This window comes from Thalassophryne amazonica, chromosome 9 (assembly GCF_902500255.1).
Source record: "Thalassophryne amazonica chromosome 9, fThaAma1.1, whole genome shotgun sequence".
NCBI lineage: Eukaryota > Metazoa > Chordata > Actinopteri > Batrachoidiformes > Batrachoididae > Thalassophryne > Thalassophryne amazonica.
The window spans coordinates 39821500-39848138 of record NC_047111.1 but is presented as its reverse complement, the minus strand read 5'-3'; the positions used below and the strand labels follow the sequence as shown (position 1 = coordinate 39848138).

The following is a 26639-nucleotide window of genomic DNA, read 5'->3' as shown; positions in this document are numbered from 1 at the left end:
GTTTGTTGTGATTTGGCGCTATATAAAAAAATTGATTGATTGATTGATATTGGGTTTTGGGTCTTGGGCCACATGTAGAATGAATCAGTTTTTAAATTAAGCTTTCAATTCATATAGTGGCATCTACCTTTTTTTTTTTTTAAAGGTTACTTTATACTTTATACTTTAAGTAGGTTTTGGAGCACATACTTTTTCACTTTTACTTGAGTAAAGAAGTCAGTTGATACTTTTACCAGAGTGTTTTTAAACTGCAGTATCTATACTTCTACTTAAGTAACAATGTGTGTACTTTTGACACCACTGCACAAGTCTACATAATGCGAAACTGCTGTAATTTCTACCCAGTCCTTTATGTAATTTACTGCCCCTTTCCAAAAACCAAGCCATTGTATTCCTCCTTTTGGATTTAGTAAAGATCACAATGAAACCGGACCGGGACCCTCACAGACAAGGCCCAGGAAAATGGGTCATACAGCACTTTTTATACAATATAGCGTTTACAATGTGTGTAGTTTAGTCTCACGTTTTCTAATTTTACTGGCTCTCAAACTCTTATGTCTAAACGTTAAACCAGATCCAGAGACTCCAATCAAATAGCAAAAGCAAACACTTGATAACTAACATAAAATAAGGACTTAGCACAGATATTATCTAACACTGCCAAGCCGCTGAAACATTAAGCTAAAGCTACACCTAACAATTAAACTTTTACTATATGAATTTGACACTGGCTCTTTTGTTTGTTTGTGTGTGTGTGTGTGCATGTGTGTGTGTGTGTGTGGTGGTGGTGGGGGGTTGTAAAACAGGCCTTAAGTGTTTAACTCTTAATATGGTTGTCACGTTAGGATGGAAGCTCCCAAAAAAGGTTTAACAGTGAATATCAGATGATATGAACATGTGAAATTAAACAGGGGGTTTCATTCAACTTCTTTTATTCACAACTACAAAAGGTCATAAATTTATAAGAATTAAAAAATTACACATGGAAATCAATTCTAATAATCTAATTAATGCATTTACTCAGACTTCCTTCGCCTCCATCTCCTCAAGGTAACACTTGTCTTCATGTGATGTGTCGGTTTGTCATAGATTAGTGTACAAGTTTCAACAGGAACAAATATGAATGATTTTAGGGATTACAAATGTTTTGACCATTTAACTGAAATGTTCACTGTGTCAAGAAAGATGACTTTAAGCTTGCTTTCAGCTTGTTTTCATCTTGGAATATAATACGTGCCATGGGATTAATACACATGTTGTTGGATTAAACTGAACAGTGGTTGGTACTTCCTGGAGTAAGTGAGGTCATACCGACTTTTCCATTGCAGATGGGGAGGCCCATGGAATGAACTCAGTGGTGAAGAGATGGAATATGTCTAAGAATGATTCTAAATGACCAAGTATGATCAAATGAAGTATTAATGTGTTAAAAGTAATATCTAAGGATGATTCTAACATAACAAGTATATTAAATGAACTATTAATGTAATAAAGTAAGAGTTTGTGTTGTGTGGGCCGCCAGAAGAGGAGGTACTGCTGGCCCACCACCAGAGGGCGCCCTGTCTGGAGTGCGGGCTCCAGCCCAGAGGGCGCAGCCGCCTCACAGGAGAAGCCAGGGTGACAGCTGTCACGCATCACCTGCAACAGCTGTTACCAATCATCTGATCAGCAGGGGTACATCAGCAGGACGACGTCCTCCACCTCTCTTTGCCGAGATATCCGCTCTACCTGGAAGGTAACGTTCCTCAGCTGACTGGTGTGATCTTCGACAGTAACCTTTGTTACTTTTGTGCATTGTATAGCAGACCTCTTTTTTCCAACGAGAGGTGGAGGTAGTTTTCCCGCCGTGCGGATTGCTGGGTGCAAACGCGCCCACATTTAATTGTTTTTTTTGTTCCTCGCCAGCAGTACCAGGTCCGACACGCGGAGGCAGTGGCCACCTGGGAGTTCGGGACTTGGCGGCTCCAGTATTCCCGGGGTCTGGTGGTGGAGGAATCGTGTGGTTCCGTTCTGCTTTGGACAGACGTCTTCTATCTTCGAGCCTGCCCACACGACACCTTTTGTTGATTTGGCGTTTTGTCTATTGTTGTAATCTGTTGTGTTTGTTGTGCCCATTCAACAACAGTAAAGTGTTGTTATTTGACTTCCTCCATTGTCCGTTCATTTGCGCCCCCCGTTGTGGGTCGTGTACCTACACTTTCCCAACAAGTTGATTAGAAAAAGTATGTTACAAATAAGTGGAATGAATGATTGAAGAAGTTGTTTTTCATAAAGGGTGCAGTTAGAGAGAAGAGGAACTGAGAAGTAAAGTTGTTTTCATTGCAGTCAGAGAAAGAGGAGTGAAGAAGTTGTTTTTTCATTGCAGTTAGAGAGAAAGAGGAAATGAAGAAAGTTGTTTTTCATTGCAGTCAGAAGAAAGAGGAAGTGAAGAAGTGTTTTTCATTGCAGTTAGAGAGAAAGAGGAACTGAAGAAGTTGTTCTTAGGCAGAGTCAGAAGAAGAAGAGGAAGGTAGTGATGTCGCCATCAGAGCAAGAGAAGCTGATGATAACAACTGAAATGATTAAGATGTGATAAAATATGAATGAATATAAGGAATGAAAATGTTTGTATATGATCATATGAATTGTTTTTTATGTGAGAGTTGTAATGAAATGATTTAATATGATTGATGTGATTCTAAAGACATGATTTAAAAGAATGAATTCTTAGAAAAGCTGAAGTGTTAACAGAAAAGAGGAACTTGAGAAATATAAGTTACTGGCAAAGGGCGCAGATGGCTTCCAGTAAGGGATGGAGAAGGGAGGAGGTTTTGAGTCACCATCGTCCCCATGGTAACCAAGATCATCTGAAGAACAACCAGAGTCAAGCTCATATATAAGCTGCAAAACACCAGGAAACGGGGTTATTCTTCCAGGGAGAGGTGCTGTTGCACTTCTCCCCTGCTACGAGGAGATCACAAGACTTGACCATCTTGTGATCAGCAATTGGAATCGTGGAGTGAGAGGATTGGAGACATAAGAGATTATTTGAGAGAGTTTTCAACTCCCACTCAGGCCGTCCAGTCATGGAGTAGCAGAGCATTGGAGAATAATCACTGGCCTTAAGTCTGAGTGAGGAAGTTTCAACGTTTTCTCTCTCAAGGAACATCACAGCATACCAGAATGGATTAGATCAACTTTTGGTTGATTGAAGAAGGAATAAACTCTTATGTGGATTAATTTCTGAAGGATTACAACATCACACAAGGATCGTGGTCAGCTAACAACTAATAGCTGATGAAGAGGAAATCAAGTTCATCGAAACTGGGGATTTTAACATCAAAAACCTCCTTCCCTCACTCCTAGAAAAATTGTTAAGAATTAATCCAGTCCAGTCAGAGTAAGATCAGACAGCATTATTGAATTAAAAAACAAAAATCTCTGCCAATCATTATTTGATTATACTTGAATTACTGTTGTGAAATTATCATCATATAACCTATTTTGATTATGTTGTCGGCACTTGCAAAACCTGCAATAAATTTCCAAGCATGCAGTTAAGTGTTAAGGCTCGGACATTGGATTTATTGATGCTTCTTAAGGTGTAAAAGCTAAAGTTTATTGGGTGTACAACATCAAAAGTGATCTAAAAGGTTAGTCTGGTTTTTAATGAAATTAACGCATCCTGGGGACTCGCTGTACGAGTCACTAAATTCAAAATCTAGCAACATTCCAAGAGCCCTGATCCATAAGAGGAGAGCTGCTGTTAACGGGCGTGGCCGGCTCGTATCCTGGTTCCAGAGGAGGCTATTCGACCGGGGTGTGAGATCAGCGTCAGCGGGGTGGACGTCCGGATGGAGGCAGTGAGCGGCTAGACGAATCTCCTCGCCACCAGCTTGAACAGCCTTTGTGCAGCCCTGCCGGGTAATACCCGTGGAGACACGAAGGTCGGACCCCAGAGACGGAGAGCTGGTTTTTAGTACACAAACACACTCATCGGAGGGTGAGGGTGTGCCGCGTGTATCTAAAAAAATAATAACGGGATCTGACAACTGACTTAAAATTTGAGGAACTAAATTTAGTTGAAGCTAATTGGTCTGTTAATGGTTTCAAATTTAGCTAAAAGCTAACCAGCAAACACATTAGCTTTGCGAATCAGCTGTTACCTGATTAGCCGAATTGTACCCACCACATTGTATAATTAAGTAAAGAAATATACTTCTAAAACAAGTAGCGGTGGCCTCTAAGTTTCATCAGTACTGTAACAGGCCTGTCTGCCTTTACTTTATTTTGCATGTTAAGATGCCAACATGACCCTAAATTAGGGCTTCACTGGCCCTTATTATGATTTTGGAGATAACATACAGCACCTGGCATTTTTCTCAGTTTTTTTTTTTTTTCATGGCTAAATACGTTGAAGGTATGGTTTAAATTATGAGTCTGACATGAGTAGTGACTATATGCTACCTCATATAAATGTCAAAACCTTTAGTCCAGTCAGTGATTACTTGCAGATGTTATGTTATTTGTGGTTGATGACATGTTCAGTGCAGACAAGAAGCAGGACAGATGAAATTACATGTTGGGAAAGTGAAGTACACGGACCCACGACAGGGGGCATAATGAACGACCAGTAGGAAGTCCGAATAAATAACAGTTTATTCTGCAAATGTGCACAACAACCAAATATGCTTTTAGTCTGTCAATCAATTTACACAAAAGTTGACGCGTGGGCAGGCCCGAGGGTAGGAGACGCCTATCCAGAGAGTTCCACCGCCAACGGAGACCTGCAACACACCGGAGCCGCCAAGTCCTGAGTCCCCAGGTAGCCACTGCTTCCAGCTGTCAGATCCGGTACTGCTGGCAGGAACAGACACAGGTTAAAGGTGGGTGTGTGTACACCCAGCAAACAGTCAGCAAAAATACAGTTCCTTCCTGAGGGAAAAACCTCCACCTCCAAACACAGGAACTCAGAGTACATGCAGTGCCTTATGTAACTAATCAAGTCAGGAGTGAGGCGTGGGTACGCCAACTCCTTCCAACTTCCACAAACTCGGCTACAAGCTGCAAGTGTACAAAAAGGTTACGACTGCAAAAAGCTCTGCTGCAAAAACTTGTGCGTACGGCACAGAACGGCTGAGTTGATTACCTAATGGGTAAGCTGATAACTCAGCAGAGTTATGGTGTCTCTCCCAGGCTTTTATGGATGTGATGTGATGAATGATGATGTGTGACAGCTGTCAGCTCCGAGCACCTGGCGGACTCCAGTGGCGACTGCGCCCTCTGGTGCCTGAAACCCGACGACAGGCAGGGCGCCCTCTGGTGTTGGGCCAGCAGTACCTCCTCTTCGGGCGGCCCACACAACATTACAATGATTACTGATGGCAGTTTGTGTGCATATACACATACAGTTCCCTGTATTGTCAGTACAGTATTGTCAAGATTTCCGTGTTTTTCCAGTGTCATGTGTTAGTTTCTCCAATAGATGGGGCCCTCAGTTTTGTTTCACACCTGGATCAGATGAGTGACTGATTATTGATAGACTATTTAAACCCTGACTTTCTGTTCATGTCTTGCCAGATACTTGTGTGCCATGTTTGTCTGTTGCCTTGCTTGCCTCGTTTTGCCTTGCCAGTTTCCAGAGCCACCTTCGATGATCCAAGCAGTCTCCAAGAGGATCACACCTGAATGCCGCCCTGTGACCTTGACTGCGTCTTCCAGTTGTACGCTTAAGACGCCAAAGTGTCCCGCAGAAAAAGCTCAGGTAACCTGGCCTTCCCTCTAATTCCCGTATTAGAGTGAACTGTCTTTTTTGACAGTTTTTTTGGGTAGCTAGGTACTAGGAGCTAGGTACGGCTCCTAAGTGGACCTGGATCCTGGCTCTCACTACCTGTACAGCAACGTCACTTTGGAACTGCTCAGCTCTTGGTGCAGGGTGCTTCTCTACTACACGCCAGTTAAGTTCCTCCTTCTCTGAGATTCCGGTCTTACTCGTCCTGTTTGTGACTGTGCTATCATAAAGACCTGTTCCAAGAACTCTTCCTAAGAACCGCATGAATTCTGATATCAAACAATTGAGAACCCAGCTGTATCAAATCCTGCTTAATTGGAACGGCCTTACAACATGCAGACTTGACCTCTGACCTTTGGATACAACTTATGAGCTATGAACAATTCCTGAACAGGGAACTTAAGAAGAGAACTTTATTTCCTGACCTCTGAAACAACCTGTGTTAAACCTTTTATGATCTGTGACTGTTTTGAGGCTCCAGCGTTACGAGTGCATTCACTCACGCTGTGTGTATTTATTCCCCATAGTTCCTGGTCTCAGAGGCAAGCATTCCACCTGGTCCTGATCCCTGAAACCTTAGTTGATATTATCCTTCAAGACTGGCTCAGGATCCTGCAGCTCCATGTCACCAGGTGGGCCATCTCTCCACACTGCAGGCACCCCAGTCCAGCACCTTTTTTTATTATAAATAAATACATTTTCCTTTGTACTCTTCTCCGTGTCCAGCTCCCTGCATTTGGGTCTATTGCCTGCAATGGTTCAGTCCCACCCGAACCTCTAACCATAATATACTGGAACACTTATTTCACACATTTAATTTGTTTATGCCATTTCAAAAACAAAATCTAAAAATTTCTAAAATTATCTTCCTTAAACTCAAACTCAAACTGAACTCAAACTGTAGGACACGCCCTGATATATTCAGTTACGTCAGTGAGTAATTGTGGCCACCAAAAACTTTCCCGGATGAGAGTAACAATGTTTTTGATACCTGGATGACAAGCAAAACGAGTGTTATGAGCCCAACAAATGACCCCCCCCCACCCACCCCCGTAATGCATCTGGCACGAACAGCCTCCCCAGAAGGCAACCCTGAGGAACGGGAACGTTGTGTGCTGTGGACCGGACCTTGGTCTCAATGTCCCAGGTGAGTGCCGAGAGGAAGCAGGATGTGGGCAAGCTGGTAACAGGTGGTGACGGTTCTCCCGACAGGAAGACCCGTCGGGAGAGGGTATCAGGTTTGCCGTTTTCAGACCCGGGCCGGTACGATAATACAAAGTTGAAACGACTAAAGAAAATTGACCACCAAGCTTGCCTGGAATTGAGCCGTTTAGCTGAGCACAGGTATTCAAGATTCTTATGATCAGTCCACACTAAAAACGGTACTTGTGCCCCTTCCAATCAGTGGCGCCACTCCTCCAAGGCCACTTTGACAGCCAACAGTTTGTCACAGATGTGGTAATTGCATTCAGCCTGAGTAAATATTTTTGGACAAAAAGGCACAGGGATGTAACCGCTTATCAACAGGATCAATTTGGGACAAAACGGCTCCAACCCCCACCTCGGAAGTGCCCACTTCAACCACAAACTGCCGGGTGGGGTCAGGGAGGAGTAGTACAGGGGCCACTGTGAAACATTTCTTTAGGACCAGAAATGCCTCATCACACTCCAATGACCAGTGAAAGGTCTGGAGGGATGAGGTAACGTTATGCAGAGGAGCTGCCACAGAACTGAAATTTTGAATGAACTTTTGGTAAAAGTTGGAAAAGCCCAGGAACCTTTGGACCTCCCTACGGTCCTTTGGGTTGCCCAATCTCACACTGCGGCTACCTTCTCTGGGTCCATCTGGATTGTCCCTGGTGAAATAATGAATCCTAAAAATGATACAGTAGATTTATGAAATTCACATTTTTCTGCTTTGACAAGTAAACGGTTGTGTTATAAAGTCTGGAGTACTAAATGCACTTGTCGGGAGTGAGCATCTTCATCCGGGGAAAAGATCAGAAGGTCGTCTAAGTACACAAACTTATTCAGGAAATCACGTAAAACGTCATTGACCAGGCTTTGAAACACAGCGGGTGCATTGGATAAGCCGAAGGGCATCACTAGATACTCATAAAGGCCGGTGGGAGTATTGAAAGCAGTCTTCCTTCATCTCCTTGTCTGAGCCGCACTAAATGGTACACATTGCAGAGATCGAGTTTTGTAAAGATTGTGGCACCCTCTCGTAGTTCAAAAGCGGTAGCAATCAGTGGCAGGGGATAACGGTTCTTAACAGTAATGTCATTAAGTCCACGATAGTCGATACAGGGCTGGAGTGACTTATCTTTATTTTCTACAAAGAAAAACCCCGCCCCTGCGGGAGAAGACGAAGGACGAATCAAACTCGCCTCTAAAGATTCTTGGATGTAATCGTTCGTGGCAATGCGCTCAGGGGCACTCAGAGAAAACAACTTTCCCCATGGGGGCCTGGCACCTGGAAGGAGCTCAATGGCGCAGTCATATGCTCAATGTGGAGGTAGCAATTTAGCCTTGGCTTTGCTGAAAACTTCTGCATGATTGTGATAACACGAAGGAACCACAGTAAGATCAGGATTAGGTGAACTGGTGATTTTTGCGGACGTGACTGCACAGCGCCCCACACAGGCGGAGCCCCAAGAACTGATTTGTCCCTCGGACCAGTTTATCTGTGGATAGTGTTTCTTTAACCAGGGATGCCCCAAAATCCAGCTGTTCAGAGTGTAACGCCCCCCACCAAGCTCCAAGAGAGACAGACAAGAGAAACAGGGACAGATAAAGCCCAAGCAGGAAACACCCAGCCGGAGAAGTCATATAGACAACACAATCCAAAATCCAAACTACCGTATTTTCCGCACTATAAGGCGCACCTAAAAGCCTTAAATTTTCACAAAAATCAGCCGTGCGCCCTATAATCCAGTGTGCAGGGCTGGACTGGGGAAATTTTTCAGGCCGGGCATTTTTAACCAAGACCAGGCCACCACCAGGTATCGAAGGGGGAAAAAATTAAGCCTGCTGTGACAGTGTTTTTTTTTTTTTTTTTTGGTCCCTTAACCGATCAATGTGCACCAGGAGACACATACATTTTAACACTATAAGAAGCATTATGAAAAGTTCTCCCGAAATACAGTTATCATAGGCTTATCAAAAGTATGATCTATTGACAGTAGGTCACATTACTTTTTAGACATAATAAGCCGTCATTTCATTCAGCCTTGTTACTTAAATTTAGAAATAGAAATGATATAAAAACATTTGTTATAGAAATACTGTAGGCTATACTATAAATAATATATCATTACTTGTGTGATACAATTCATCATATAAAGCAAGAAATGACTGAATGACTGGACCAATGACTGGATACAAGGATTGAACTTTTGAAACTGCAATACACAAAAAGGCCACAAGATGGAGAAAGTTGTCTATCTCACTACAAGCTACAAGTAACATCAAGGATTTCTTTTATTACCAATTTGTGTTGCTAATCAACTTAGAGAATGACTCTCAATTTAAAGTAAAATGTTAGGAATGTGAAATTATGCCAGGACTTGGGAAAATACATTTTAGACAGGGACGCCGTTATACCACGCCACCGCACCGCAGACTGTGCAAAACAGCATACTTCGTATGACCGACGCACGACCGTCACACAAATAGAATAAAGAATAAAGAAACAACCTGGTGGCGGCAGCATGGTAGCTAGCCATGCACACCATTTGCACAGGTTACATTGCTAGGCTAGGTTACGTGACTGGTAGAGTTAGCACGAACGAAAATAATATCCAACCTTAATTCATATCTGAGTGACCCAGTTAGACAGCACTTTACTTCGGACCATCAGAATGTCTCTCTCACACACAGATGTCTGATTTATGAACAAGTTAGGTTGCTGTTCATCAATTAATAGCTGAAGTTAACCTTCACTTACCGTCATGGCCGTAGTGGTCCCCGCCTCATCCACCTGTTGAACTTCTTCTCCACTACTTGCTGAGGCTGCCTCAGATGTGGATGCTCCGCATCCACGCGAAGCAAACATGTCTGTTATTTTAAGACATTTTGCAGCATCTGAAGGGCTACTCTCTTCTGATCCCTGGCTCTTTCAGCGCCACCTTTCCTCTTCTTGCCACCATCCTTATCGCTCTGTCCAGCACTGGCACACTGTGTAGCCCAACCGAGGCCCGAGATGGAGGGGTAATTGGCCTGCCCCTCACCTCATTGGTCCAGGCCACAATCAATCATGACTAAAAGGCCGATCTACCAGTTTATGCACCAATAGGAGGGTTTATACGTATACAGTATCCAGTGTTGCCACAGTTACTTTGAAAAAGTAATCCAGTTACTGATTACTGATTACTCCTTGAAAAAGTAACTTAGTTACTTTACTTATTACTCAATTGTAAAAGTAACTTTGTTAGATTACTAGTTACTTTTTAGTTACTTTCCCCAGCTGCCCACAACAACCCTCTACCACCTCAACATGACAATGATACTTGTTTTGCCAAAACTCACTTTATAGTCACCCTTTCTTGACTTCAATGAAAATATATACTTGTTTTATAAAAAGTAAAATAAAGACCTCTTTCTTGACCTCATATTTAACTGTTGACAGCATTGTAACAGTAAAACTTGTAATTTCTAACCTACATTGTTAATAAATGTAACTATTAAATTCTTTCTAACATTTTTCTAACATTTAAATTTTCTCTAAAAATTTTACTTGTTGAAATTATTATTATTTTAACTAGTATTAGTAGTTGTAGTAAAAAAGGCTTCAAAACTGGACCTTTAATCTAGGGGTGTTGTTGGGGGGGACATCCTTTCCCCACGCCCCCATTCCATCTGGATTCGCCCCTGCTTTCGTGTTTGAGCACAAAGAATGGATAACATTTATTTATGCAGAAAACATGACCAGATTTACAGGTAAGAAAGTTTTATTGCATTTTCACATCATGCGCTCCTCAGGAAGAGAGTTTAGGTGCATTCGAGTGGAAAATAGTGTTAGTTGTTGACGCGTTGCGGAGGATCAGCTGTTTTAACGTGCAGATATGGAGTGGCTCAGCTCAGAATTCTAAATATAGGAGGAAAAAGCATAAAAATGTCTTTGTAAAGCTCAGTGCAGGCGTGCTGTTGTCACCGCGTTTTAAGAGGTGAGGACGAGTCGTAGCTGCTAAAAAAAAAAAAAAAACGCGGATGAAAAGCTCACAGCTCGCTTTACTTCGTAAAAAAAAAAAAAAAAAAATCCGCAGGCCAGTAGGCCATCAGGCCAGCGGGCAAATGCCCGGTGTGCAATACTATCAGTCCAGCGGTGCCGGTGTGCCTTATGTGCGCACTGATTTCCAAAACCTGTAAAAATGACCGACGATGTTGTCCTTGACCGTCGGAATATCGGACCATTTCCCGCTGACACAGGGACGTAATATGTAAAGTACGTACGCTGGCAGCGTAGAGTACGTACGCTGGTAGCGATAAACCAATCAGAGAAGAGTCCGTGGTACATACACTTACCTCCGCCACTCCTCCGGTACGTATACTACAGGTATCCTGCAAAACATTTGCTTGTCTAAGGACCCCCGAAAATGGCGCCAGCGAAGAGACATGCTTACGAGGCACAATTCAAACTGCAGGCTATCAGTTATGCGGTTGTTCATGGGAATAGAGCAGCTGCGAGTGAATTCAAGATCAATGAATCTATGGTACGTAAGTGGAGGAAACAAGAAAATGAACTGCGCCAAGTTAAAAAAAAACAAACTGAGTTTCCGCGGAAACAAAGCGAGGTGGCCACAGTTAGAAGACCAACTCGAACAATGGGTCATTGAACAAAGAACAGCCGGGAGAAGCGTCTCTACAGTCACCATTTGGCTGAAGGCAAAAACGATAGCACAAGACATGAACATCGCAAACTTTGACGGAGGTCCGTTTTGGTGCTTTCGTTTTATGAAAAGGTGTCAGCTCTCTATCCACGCGAGGACTACCATGGCGCAGCAACTCCCAGCAGATTACAAAGAAAAGATGGCAATCTTCTGCACCTACTGCAGACACAAGATTACCGAAAAAAAGATCCAGCCCAACCACATCACCAACATGGACCAGGTACCCCTCATGTTTGACATCCCCATGAACCATACTGTGGAGAAGAAGGGGACCAGCAGGGTATCCATACACACCACAGGCCATGAGAAGTCGGCTTTCACTGTTGTTCTTGGTTGCCATGGTAAGGGAGAGAAACTACCACCCATGGTAATTTTTAAGAGAAAGACGCTGCCAAATGAAACGTTTCCAGCCGAAGTCATCGTTAAGGCCAATCAAAAGGGCTGGATGGACGAGGAGAAAATGAGTGAGTGGCTGAGAGAAGTGTATGTAAAGAGACCGGATGGTTTTTTCCACGCATCGCCATCCCTGTTGATCTGCGACTCCATGCGCGCCCATCTCACTGCTACTGTGAAAAACCACGTCAAGAAAACTAATTCGGAGCTTGCCATCATTCCAGGAGGACTAACAAAAGAACTCCAACCACTGGACATTGGTGTAAACAGGGCGTTCAAAGTGAAGTTGCGAGCGGCTTGGGAGCGATGGATGACAGACGGCAAACACACATTCACTAAGACGGGGAGGCAGCGCCGGGCAAGTTACGCCACCATATGTGAATGGATTGGGGATGCCTGGGCTTAGGTTTCTGCTTTAACTGTTGTCCGAGCTTTCGCGAAAGCCGGCATCATTGCTGAACAGCCACCTGGCAATGAGACTGACTCCTACGATGATGAGAGGGATGATGAGCGGCAACCTGGCATGTTTGATGGCGAAATTGCCCAGCTGTTCAATTCAGACACAGAAGATGAGGACTTCGATGGTTTTGTGACAGAACCATAATAAAAAATAATGTGAGTATTGTTAAATATCAGTAGTTCAAAGTTATTAAAACGTTCAAATGAACTCACTGTTTTGCTTCCGTGACAATAGTAGATACTAGATACTAGAATAAAATTCAAATAAACTCACTGTTTTGCTTCCGTGACCTTTTTTTTTGTAGACTATATGTTTTAGCATGCGCCTTATAATCAGGTGCGCCTTATGTAAGGGTTAAGTACCCACTAATTGAGGACGCGCCTTATAATCCGGTGCGCCTTATGGTGCGGAAAATATGGTAATCAAACAATAATTAACAAAGCCTAAACAGCACAAAAATGAAACAAAGACCTAAACTAAACATGGCAGTAAACCAGACAACACACAGTACATGACAAATATATATATATATACAGTGAGGAAAGTTGAGGGGTCTTAAATTTCAGAAAAAATTCAGATGGAAAAAAAGTCCTTTTCATTCCGCCATTTCCAGTCAATGAAAATCCGACGAGGGGGGGGAACCACTCCTTCCCAAGGCGTGCTCACAGGCGAATGACGTCACCGACAGGCGTGGAAAAACTCACGCATGCGCACGAGGGTTCAAGCATGTCTGACGTAAAAACATATGAATGAAATCCATATAGTTTTTGAAAAAAATAAAAAGGACCGTTACACACACACACACACACATATATATATATATATATATATATATTGGATCAAGGATGAACGCTGCGAAAAAGGAAAGTTGATAGGACAGGTTGAAGGTTACAAATGATCTTCTTATGGCCTCAGACAGTGGACTCATCTCTGTGCTTGTCCTGTTAGACCTCAGTGCTGCTTTTGATACTGTTGACCATAAAATTTTATTACAGAGATTAGAGCATGCCATAGGTATTAAAGGCACTGCGCTGCGGTGGTTTGAATCATATTTATCTAATAGATTACAATTTGTTCATGTAAATGGGGAGTCTTCTTCACAGACTGTTAATTATGAAGTTCCACAAGGTTCTGTGCTAGGACCAATTTTATTCACTTTATACATGCTTCCCTTAGGCAGTATTATTAGAAAGCATTGCTTAAATTTTCATTGTTGCACAGATGATACCCAGCTTTATCTATCCATGAAGCCAGAGGACACACACCAATTAGTTAAACTGCAGGAATGTCTTACAGACATAAAGACATGGATGACCTCTAATTTCCTGCTTTTAAATTCAGATAAAACTGAAGTTATTGTACTTGGCCCCACAAATCTTAGAAACATGGTGTCTAACCAGATCCTTTCTCTGGATGGCATTACCCTGACCTCTAGTAATACTGTGAGAAATCTTGGAGTCATTTTTGATCAGGATATGTCCTTCAATGTGCATATTAAGCAAATATGTAGGACTGCTTTTTTGCATTTGCGGAATATCTCTAAAATTAGAAAGGTCTTGGCTCAGAGTGATGCTGAAAAACTAATTCATGCATTTATTTCCTCTAGGCTGGACTACTGTAATTCAATATTATCAGGTTGTCCTAAAAGTTCCCTGAAAAGCCTTCAGTTAATTCAAAATGCTGCAGCTAGAGTACTGACAGGGACTAGAAGGAGAGAGCATATTTCACCCATATTGGCCTCTCTTCATTGGCTTCCTGTTAATTCCAGAATAGAATTTAAAATTCTTCTTCTTACTTATAAGGTTTTGAATAATCAGGTCCCATCTTATCTCAGGGACCTCATAGCACCATATCACCCCAATAGAGCGCTTCGCTCTCAGACTGCAGGCTTACTTGTAGTTCCTAGGGTTTTTAAGAGTAGAATGGGAGGCAGAGCCTTCAGCTTTCAGGCTCCTCTCCTGTGGAACCAGCTCCCAATTCGGATCAGGGAGACAGACACCCTCTCTACTTTTAAGATTAGGCTTAAAACTTTCCTTTTTGCTAAAGCTTATAGTTATGGCTGGATCAGGTGACCCTGAACCATCCCTTAGTTATGCTGCTATAGACTTAGACTGCTGGGGGGTTCCCATGATGCACTGAGTGTTTCTTTCTCTTTTTGCTCTGTATGCACCACTCTGCATTTAATCATTAGTGATTGATCTCTGCTGTCTTCCACAGCATGTTTTTTTCCTGATTCTCTCCCCTCAGGCCCAATCAGTCCCAGCAGAAGACTGCCCCTCCCTGAGCCTGGTTCTGCTGGAGGTTTCTTCCTGTTAAAAGGGAGTTTTTCCTTCCCACAGTCGCCAAGTGCTTGCTCACAGGGGGTCGTTTTGACCGTTGAGGTTTTTACGTAATTATTGTATGGCCTTGCCTTACAATATAAAGTGCCTTGGGGCAACTGTTTGTTGTGATTTGGCGCTATATAAATAAAATTTATTGATTGATTGAATCCATTCATTCAGGCCCTTTCACACATAACACAAAAGACGGAGAAACCAGAAGAAAATCTGCGATCCAAAAACGAAAAGGGGAACCACGAAACATTCCACCTGCTGTCATGAAGGACGCACATTCGTGCAAGTGTGCATGACACACTGGCGATGGTTTCATGCACGCTCATACAGTGTCGCCAAGTGCTTTCTCACAGGGGGGTCGTTTTGACCGTTGGGGGTTTTTCTGTAATTATTGTATGGCTTTTGCCTTAGAGTATAAAGCACCTTGGGGCAACTGTGATTTGGCGCTAATAAATAAAATTGATTTGATTTGATTGGACAGATATTTTGAGAAATTTTAGCTAACCAGTAAACAATGGACATTGTGCTGCAATGCGCCATTGGAGTCTAGGGTTTTAAATGTTATTGTGGTTCATGTTTGTTTAATAGTGTTAGTGTAATTGCTTTAATTTATTTCGATTTATTTCATTTCTATAGAGCCAAATCACAACAAAGCTGCCTCAAGGCGCTTCACACAAGTAAGCCCTAACCTAACCAACCCCTAGAGCAAGCACAGACTCAAAGGGGTGACCCTCTGTTTGGGCAATGCTATTGACACAATAGACAATACAGGAAATTATACAGTAAATTTTGTGAGTCCATGCTGGTGCACAAGAAGGGAGGCCTGCACAAGATGGGAGCTTTATTGTGTTTTTGTAGTTCAGCTGGTTTAGTCAGTTTAGTTAAGTGTAAAGTTGCCGGTACCACGAGTGAAATGTGTATTGCGTCTTCCTCCACGATCTCTGTTTGTGCATGTGTAAAATAAGAAACACCTGCTTGCAGCAGAATGCAGAAAAGACAAAAACCTCTCTGTGCATGGGTGTGTATAACTTTGATCACGGAGAAACTGAGGATAGCTGACATTTGGCATTGGTTATGCTGATGTATTTTGGGTCAAGGATGAACGCTGCTGAAGCAGGATGTTGATAGGACTGATATTTTTGGAAAATTACAGATATTAGCTAACGTTGCTAATTACAGTCTGGACTAACACGAAATTCCAGCAGGAGACGGTAAATCATCTTTATATTAAAAGCATGAGTGCGTGTATGTGCAATTTTATTTAGTAAGTACATAGTATAATTGTAAACACATTAAAAATACATGGATGACACAAAAAGTGAACACACTTATTTCCATTGTGGTCCATTTAAAAGTCAAATGATAAAGTAAAAATAAAATAACAATAATAACAATAGAAATAGTGTGTATGTCATAACAAGAGCCTAAACAATTTATAGATTTAAGACAGTTAACAATTTAAGGCAGTAAATTTACATTTATAAAAAGTAAGTAATTAACAGGGAAAAAAGGGTTCGTTTTTCTAAAAACTGTTTAGGTTTGAGGTTCTAAAGACAGTCTGGACTCGCATGCCATTCCAACTCATTATAGAAACTTTGCATAATTTATTACCATCCTTTAAAAATGTCAGATACCTATTTTATAACCATTATCCAATCTATGTGTACGGCTTCGATCACGCAAAAACCGGGGGGAGCTGACATTTGCCATTTGGTATGCTTTTGGATTTTGGGTCAAGGATGAACTCTGTGAAAACAAAGTTGATAGGACAAATATTTTTGGAGAAATTAGCAATTTTAGCTAACCAGGTTATATACATTCTTTTTTTTTTTTTTTTTTTTTTTGCTACTACACATTTATATTTTTTTAATTTTGCACTATGACATACCTTTTTCATTTTGTTAAATTTTCTGTTTCTTTTCTTTCTTCCCCAAACCTTTCAAGTCTGCATGTGGTTTACTCAGCTTTATATTTGCATTGAAAGGCTTGTACCTTACCTTTTGTTGTACTTGTTACAATGACAGTAAAGAATCTGTATCTGAAATAATGTTCAGAACAATAAAGCAGCATGAGTGAACACTCGAACTTGAGGTGGAAAGAGGGTAACAAGCACAACATTCAGGCAAAGCCTCAGATGAACTCAAGGGTTTAAATAAAGTAGAAAGTGATCACACATGCATTGGCTGGCACAGTTAATTTAAAAGTATTCATATACACAATGTAAACTGTACTTTCCACCACTGTTAACCAAATATTTATTTGAAACCTAATTTACCGGAATCGTATTTAAAGAAAGAATGTAACACCCACAGGATCACAGGGGGAAAAGTTTGAATTTTAGACAACCGTATTACACAACAGATGTCACACTTTACCTTTGCCCCTTGTTGCAGAAGTAACTCAGCAATTGCTTTTCCTATTCCCTGTGCGCCTCCAGTCACCACAGCAGATTTTCCTTTTAGAGACATTTTCTCAGATCAGTAAGAACAGAGCTCTCGGGGGAACAGCTGCAGTGACAGAAAACGTAGCAGATGATGCTTTTATGCTCGGACCAACCCTCAAAAGTACATACCAAGCATGTTGCAACCTGCAACCAATGATAAGGACTTTAATAGAAGACTAGAACACCGCGTTCGCATAGCGCAAACCTCTGTCAACACTAGCAAGTTTCCAATTCCACAGATTTTTACCTTGGAAAACATTTTCAAGGTAAAAGTTCTGTTAGAAGTGACTTTGCATAAGCTAAATTAGTTGTGACCAAATGTCAGGAGCATGTATTTAGTTCATGCACTTGAATCAAAGATGTTTTTGGGGGGTGTTGTCAGGGTTTTTTGCTTTTCAGTTTTTTTTAGTTTCTGAATTTTTTTTTTTTTTTTCAAATAATTTTCACAGAACGTTGGTTATCTCTGCTACGCACATTTTGTCATTGCTTTTTGGCACTTGGTTTCTGACTGATAACTGGAAGTTAGACAAACAGGCATAAAATTGAAAGCTCCATCCAGTTTTGGTGGTATAGGTAATTGAGGCACTTTTGATTGAAATATAATGCAAAATGTACACCCAATGGACTTTTCAATATTAAATTCAAATGTCCACAAAATCCGCTATCCGGATCAGAGCTGGATAAAACTTTGTCAGGTGATAGTGAGTGTCAGTCTGCACCTCACTTTCAAATATGAGAGTGATTGGGGCACGTTTGATTAAGAGATAATGTAAAATATACATTAAAATGGGTTTTCAATGGCCACAAAATCTGTAATCTGGATCAGATCCAGATCAAACTTTGTCAGTTGATAGAGGATATCATCCTACATAATGCTGTCAAATATGAAAGAAATTCAATTTTTTTGACAGTTATTAATTTTTGAAAATTCATTCAATGTTGAGGGGATTTTTCCAAACTTTGCCTTTGACATTGAAAATTTGAACACTTCTTGCCTTTCATGATATGAATTCCCTGTAAATAAATAAATAAATGATATAAGAAACGATATAAGAAAAATTGTGGGTTCCAGGCTGTTCACAAACAAACTGTTATGATTTGGAGCTCGGAATTAAACATATAACCATATGAAAATGGACCCACATCAAGAAGAAAACCAGAAATGATTTAAGTACACAAACTAAATGGACCACAGGTGGAAATAATTAAGACAACAGAAAGACAAACAAGTGTAAACTAAACGAGAACACCAGGGGGCAGCAAACACCAAGACATTCACAAGTGACAAAATATTATGAAGGACAGACCTGACGCAAAAATCAAATCAGTCCCACAAACACACAACACAAACAAACAAACAAAAAATAAACAGGGGTGAAAACATAACTTCCGCCCAACTTTGTTGGCAGAGGTAATAACAGGATCTAGGATAAGGCCTCCCATATGCTTTCAAACAAAATGCCACGCAAATTTCATGTCTTTAAGAAAATCTTTCTATGTTCCACTCCACCATGAACATGTAACTGGTGTAATCAACAAAAGTTAGACAATACACAGTTTTTCCACTGAAATCTACAGATGCCTGTAACTCCTTCAGAGTGGACTTGTATCTTGGTGGCTTCCCTCACTTGTGTTCTCCCTGCAATGCCTACTCCAGAGAGATTTACCATAGAATATCACAGTGATTGTATTTGTTAAAATTATGGTAAATTAAGTCCAAGACCAATAAATTCATTGACTTCGAAATATTCATGTGTGCAACCCCCAGAGATAAGATTTTCTTTACCTAAATTCTGGGTCTTTTAGTGAAGCTTAGGGCTAGTGGCCGGTGATCACCTTAGTATTTCTTCTGTTTTTCTTGTTGATTCATGCTGGAAAATTCTACAGTATTTCTTGTCTTTCTGATGCCTGATTCTGTTTTTTCTCTCTGTTTAAGGTGCAGCTCCATCCAGAGATGGTGTGGTGTCTGTTTCTGTGACCCTCCTGTCCTGTGCACCAACAGCATTTCCTGTATATTCATTTTGTGAATTGTTCTGTAATTTGTGTCTGTATCATGGCCCAAGCAGAGGGTCACCCCTTTGAGTCTGGTCTGCTTGAGGTTTCTTCCTCAGAGGGAGTTTTTCCTTACCACTGCTACTCTGGGGGTTAGTAAAGTTAGACCTTACTTGTGTGAAGCGCCTTGAGGCAACTCTGTTGTGATTTGGCGCTATATAAATGAAAATAAATTGAATTGAATTGAAATTCTGAGTGTGAAGGACTGTTACAAATACAAGAAAATCCAGTGGACATCAGAGATGCCATGACATCATGCGCGTATCATATTGTTATAATTCCTTATGCATTACCCATAACAAATCAACAACTGAATGGAAAGTCAAAATTATTCAGCAGCCAACTCAGTTTTTGGAATAAAAAATAAACAATTTGACCAAGATAATGTAATAAATTCATAGACAATGTAAGAATGTATTGGGAAGACACAACATTTTGTTGGATGATGAAACACTTACATAGTGTGTCCTCAGGCCAGAAGGACCTTTACTGTTGTACATACATGGATAATGACAACGGAACTTGTCCTCTGCATTTACCCATCCCAATTATAGTTACACACATCCTAATTATAGTTACACACAATCCAACCACTAGGAGCAATGGGCAGCCATAGTCCTGTGCCTGGGGACAGGTATAGAGATGCTGCCTTGGTCAGGGCACAGAAAGGAGCAGGCCCTAATGAGCATGTTTTGATCAATGGTGATATTAGAGTCCGTTGAGGCTCTTGGCTCTGTAAATCTTTACCCTTTGGAGTTCATCATTGTTATAAGTTGTGTTTTGCTGTGTTCTGTCTCTCTCCATTCTCTTATTGTCTTGTCAGTGGAGTGGAGTATTGGGTTCACCTGTGGCAGCTTGGACACCTGCAACTAAGGGCCTGGTCACACAGCATACGACGATAGTTGCGCGAACGTTAATAATTTTGTCTCTTCATGTCCTCAGTTCGCTGCCACCACAAACTCCACTGGTTTCACTTGGTCCTGGCTTCTCAACTCCTGCCTGCCCTGACAACCGGTGTCTCCTCCTTCAGTGCCTCTGCTCCTGTGATCCACCACCTACCATCATATCAATAAACCCTATTGTCATCTTAAACTGCTGCCTCATAGAATTTGAGTTCACCATAGGTCCCAGTCCTACGCCGCATGTACGTTGATCCCAGGGAAGGTGGAACCAAAGAAGTCATGACACAAAAGAATCTGTTCAGATTTGCACCCTGTCTCATTTACCGTTCAGAGCAGAGTTTTATTTTAAACAACACTGAGCAGTAAAATCTTACACAGAGCTCTGTGGATCCTGTTCTCAGCCCCTAACACAGGCTTAGCTCTCAGCAGGAGATAAGAAGAGTGCCCCATGCTATCTATGATTCACTTAAATAACCTCCTCTAACAGTGATTCAGCTATTCTTGAGTTGTTGTTTTGTCCATTCCTGTCATTGGTCCAAAAGGTTGGTGAGAACCGTCTGCTTCTGGGAATTCTCCTCCTCTAGCGTTATGTGGCAACGCTAGCTCGGAAGGAGAGGTTTCTAGCACGTCACTTCCCTCGAGTGTCTTTATCACACCCGTCCCTGACTGGCCTGTACAGGACAGGTCATGGCCACATGCTTCAGGCTTCCTCCCTTGTTCCCGTGAGAATCTGCAAAACAACTCTATGTGTGGGCATGAACACACTTTGCGAGATTATCCTTAGCCATAACATATATCTTAAATGTCAGCAGGCTAGCTTGCACAGATGTGCCTGCAGTTCAACACTTAGTTTCACAGCAATAATATAGACGGGGTACATCTTGTCTAGACATTCCACTGATACCAAACAGGCCGCATAAGCAGTTACACTATTCCCACAATTAGACCAAGTAGAATGATGAGTACAATATCTTCAGCACATAATGTGCTCTTACAAAGAAGCCCTATATCTAATACAGTGGATATTATACTAATATGAGTCTGAACACATTCAACTGGACAGTGCAAGCATACATGAACACAATATGATCATAAAACAGTAGTTTTAAGATTATGGCAGAAACTTTATGCCGTTACTCAAACGTCAAAATAACAGAATCAGGTCAAAAACATATACATTTTAATCATACAGACCGGATGATTTATTCTGGTTGCTTCTGAAAGATAAGCACAAGAATTAGTAGCAGAAAATGCAGTTATATTCTTCAAATCCCCGTTTTGACCTCTGAAACCAGAGCTCAACAACTCAAGACATGGTTTCCAATTTAGGTCGATGTAATATGATAATTCAATTCCTGACAGTGATCCAATACTCCAATCAAACCAATACACTGCCAAACATGTACACACAATACAGGTTTCCACTGTGTGAACAGACTTCTTTTTTGCACAGGAAAGTTTTAAATGGCATTTGTTAATGTAACCCCATATTGTAGTGCTTGACAAAGGATTCATAAAATAAAATCTCACCCACGTTGTTATATCAGTGATCATGGATGGTTAGCTTCACACTTGCTCTCTTGCCTTTTATGCACTGAAATTCCTCCAGATTCCTTGAATCATTTAATAATATTATTCACTATTGAGGAAGAAATATGGAATTTCCTAATAATCTTTTTTGAGGAACATTGCTTTTTAAACATTTCACAAAAAATGCACACATTTGTTGACAAACTGGAGGTCATCTGCTTCTCTTTGCTCCTCAAAGATGCCCTTTTATTCACCCTATTGAGGTATCCCATAAACCTTTGCATGCCAGAGGGCTGCAATCAAATAACATGGAGAAACCACATGATGGCAATTGCAAATGAACATTATAGTCCAAAAATGTAAATTTGTTTGCATTTCATAACATTTATAAGAGACTGCATGCATGAGATCCATAAACACTTGCTAAAACAACTATTCCATATATTCCAAATATTCCGTGTCTGCTGCCTTCAATCTGCATGGACCTTCATAAAACCAAACTGAATTTCAGACATATTTATATTACTCTGGAACAAATGGCACAAACAGTGTTTTACAAGGACAATAAGCAGGACGTGAAAGAGCAAACTTCACTTTCTCCCAGAAAGGAAGTGATCGTGGCTCACGGCAGTTCCCACTGTATATAACGGTGAAATCACTTGAGATTCTCGCATATTTACATAAAACAAACATAATAACAACATCTAATAAACTAGATAATATATTCATAACAGTTTTTGGGACAATGTATTGTTTTATTTAACAGCTGAGTGGATCCTTGTCGTTTGATTGGTGCGTTGTGTGTCACATGACATGGATTATTCGTCCCATTTGTGTTGCATTGCATTTAGAGTGCAATGTGGTTCCAGTTCCATTTAAAGTGCAAATTTGGTTCCATGTGTTTAGTACCATTGCACTCTGCACACACACACCTGCGCGCACACACACACACACACACACACACAAATCAAATCCACTGCGTTGTCTAGAGGCTGTTAGCAGCAAGTTAGAATGAAAAGCTGGACTAATTTCTGACGTGATTTTTTTCGTTCCACTGAGGATGCACACAGTTTTTATTTGTAGTACACGCGCACACAAGCACCGACCCGGTTGTGTGAGCGCGCGCATGCCCACACATGCGGGACAAAGACACAAGCGAGACAACGATTTGACCGAGCTGACGGTGTTAATTCTTGTAAGACGCACACACAGACAAAAAATCCAGTCCGCCGTAAGCTGTTTCGATGCATGAAGTGCTAGTCAGATGAAAAGTTGATGTGATTTTTGGCTGGACTGAGGAACTACAGTCTTTTTTTTTTTATGGAAGTCTGAAGTCAGTGCACTGCATCACTGGACTACACGTCACAATTTTGACTTTAGCAGCAGTGGAACACCAAAATGTAAGTCCATTTTCTGTTATTTATAAATTAATAACATATTAAATGACAAGGATATATTTTAGCCTTTATATACAGTGAGGTAAAAAGTAGTCAGTCCCTGACTGTGCAAGTTCTCCTACTTAGAAAGATGAGAGAGGTCTGTAATTTTCATCATAGGTACACTTCGGCTATGAGAGACAAAATTAGAAGAAAATCCAGGAAGTCACATTTTAGGATTTTTAAAGAATTTATTTGTAAATTATGATGGAAAATAAGTATTTGGTAACAAGCAAGATTTGTGGCTCTCACAGACCTGTAACTTCTTCTTTAAGAAGCTCTTCTGTCCTCCACCTGTTACCTGTATTAATGGAATCTGTTGGAACTCGTTATCTGTATAAAAGACACCTGTCCACATCCTCAAACAGTCAGACTCCAAACTCAACCATGGCCAAGACCAAAGAGCCGTTGAAGGACACCAGGAAGAAAATTGTAGACCTACACCAGGCTGGGAAGAGTGAATCTACAATAGTCAAGCAGGTTGGTGTGAATAAATCAACTGTGGGAGCAATTGTAAGAAAATGGAAGACATACAAGACCATTGATAATCTCCCTCGATCTGGGGCTCCACGCAAGATCTCATCCTGTGGGGTCAAAATAATCATGAAAATGGTGAGCAAAAATCCCAGAACTACATGGAGGGACCTGATGAATGACCTGCAGAGAGCTGAGACCAAAGTAACAAAGGCTACACACTATGCAGAAAGGGACTCAAATCCGGCAGTGCCAGGCAGGTCCCCTTGCTTAAGCCAGTACATGTCCAGGCCTGTCTGAAGTTTGCCAGAGAGCATATGGATGATCCAGAAGAGGATTGGGAGAATATCATGTGGTGATGAAACCAAAATAGAACATGTTGGTAAAAACTCAACTCGTCGTGTTTGGAGGAAGAAGAATGCTGAGTTGCATTCCAAGAACAACATACCTACTGTGAAGCATGGGGGTGGAAACATCATGCTTTGGGGCTGTTTTTCTGCAAAGAGGACAGGGCGACTGATCTGTGTTAAGGGAAGAATGAACGTGGCCATGAGATTTTAAGTCAAAACCTCCTTCCTTTAGTGAGAGCATTGAAGATGCAACGTGGCTGAGTCTTCCAGCATGACAATGAACCCAAACACACCACTCAGGCAACAAAGGAGTGGCTCCGTAAAAAGCATTTCAAGGTCCTGGAGAGGCCTAGCCAGTCTCCAGACCTCAACCCCATAGAAAATTTGTTGAGGAAGTTGAAAGTCCATGTTGCCCAGTGACAGTCCAAAAACATCACTGCTCTAGAGGAGATCTGCATGGAGGAATGGGCCAAAATACCAGCTAACCTGGTGAAGACTTACAGGAAACATTTGACCTCTGTCATTGCCAACAAAGATTATGTTACAAAGTATTGAGCTGAATTTTTGTTACTGACCACATACTTATTTTCCACCATAATTTACAAATAAATTCTTTAAAAATCCTACAATGTGATTTCCTGGATTTTTTATCTCATTTTGTCTCTTATAGTTGAAGTGTACCTATGATGAAAATTACAGACCCCTCTCATCTTTCTAAGTAGGAGAACTTGCACAATCAGGGGCTGACTAAATACTTTTTGGCCCAACTGTAAAACAAATAATGAATGTTTTTACATTCTTTCGATGGAACAAATATTTAATTCCGTGAACATACCAGCTTTCACCTCATGAAATATTCATACCATTGAACTCATAAACATTCATTATTTGTATAATATATACATATGTGTATATATATAAATATATTTTTAGGCACAATATAAAGAGTTTTACCTTGTAATGTTAATGCCATTGTCTGTGTGCAGCAGTTAAATTGCAGTGTTATCTGAGCACCTGTTAGGATCAGGGTGTCTCCTGACCTTGCCTCACCCCCTTATCTTGTCCCGCGCATGCATTTGATTAAAAGAAGGATTTGACCAGGCATTTAAATTTGAACACAATTACTCTGGTAGACAGACCTCTGCACAGAGATTCATTAAACAGAAATTAAATGTAACAGAATGAGTAGGGTGAGTTTACCAAACACAAAGCTTTGCGGGTCCATTCAGCAGTCTGTCCCTGAAGTAGCCTTAGCAGGTCATCAGCAAGAGAATATCAGCCGAAGAGACCACTACCTTTCCCTGGGCCCCATTTTTATAATAAGAATCAGCTCCACCTCTTCTTAGGACTGAAGGGTCTTCTTCCCCTCTGCTTCAGGGCATGGTCCTGCCCACTGTGCTGTGCTGTCTTCTTACTTCCTCTTTTTCCTGAAATGACACCTGTGCCTAAGCTGATAAAAAAAAAATTGTTTTGGGCAAAAAACTGCTAACTGAAGGACTGTCAGCAAGTCTTATCACCGTGGTTATACAACCCTAATTCCAATTATGTTGGGACGTTGTGTAAAATGTAAATTAAAAACAACATACAATGATTTGCAAATCCTCTTCAACCTATATTCAGTTGAAAACACCACAAAGACAAGATATTTAATGTTCAAACTGATAAACTATATTGTGTTTGTGCAAATATTTGCCCCTTTTTTAAATGGATGCCTGCAACACATTTCAAAAAAGCTGGGACAGTGGTATGTTTACCACTGTGTTATATCACCTTTCCTTCTAACAACACTCAATAAGCATTTGGGAACTGAGGACACTAATTGTTGAAGCTTTGTAGGTGGAATTCTTTTCCATTCTTGCTTGATGTACAACATCAGTTGTTCAACAGTCCGTGGTCTCTGTTGCCATATTTTGCGCTTCATAATGCGCCACACCAGCACGGTGGCTTAGTGGTTAGCACTGTTGCCTCACAGCAAGAAGGTCATGGGTTCAATTCTCACCTGTGGCCTTTCTGTGTGGAGTTTGCATGTTCTCCCCGTGTTTGCGTGGGTTTCCTCTGGGTGCTCCGGTTTCCTCCCACATCCAAGGACATGCAGGTTAGGTGGATTGGGATCTTTAAATTGTCCGTAGGTGTGCGAGTGGGTTTGAATGTGTTTGTTTGTCTGTTTGTGGCCCTGTGACAGACTGACGTCCTGTCCTGGGTGTATCCCGCCTCGAGCTCTATGACTGCTGGGATAGGCTCCAGCCCCCCGCGACCCTTAATTGGACTAAGCGGTTGAAGATGAGTGAGTGAGTGAGTAATGCGCCACACATTTTCAATGAGCGACAGGTCTGAACCGCAGGCAGGCCAGTCTAGTACCCGCACTCTTTTACTACGAAGCCACGCAGTTGTAACACGTGCAGAAGTAGAGTCGTCCCTGAAAAAGACATTGCTTGGATGGCAGCATGTGTTGCTCCTAAACGTGGATGTACCTTTCAGCATTGATGGTGCCATCACAGATGTGCAAGATGCCCATGCCATAGGCACTACACCACCATACCATCACAGATGCTGGCTTTTGAACTTTGCGCTGGTAACAATCTCGATGGTCTTTTTCCTCTTTTGT

At 41.4% G+C, this 26639-nt stretch overlaps 1 pseudogene; it reads right to left on the bottom strand.

Annotated features, from left to right (window-relative positions):
- Positions 1-17403, bottom strand: part of LOC117517018 — an 80856-nt pseudogene extending 63453 nt beyond the window's left edge.
- Positions 17404-26639: the final 9236 nt, after the last annotated feature.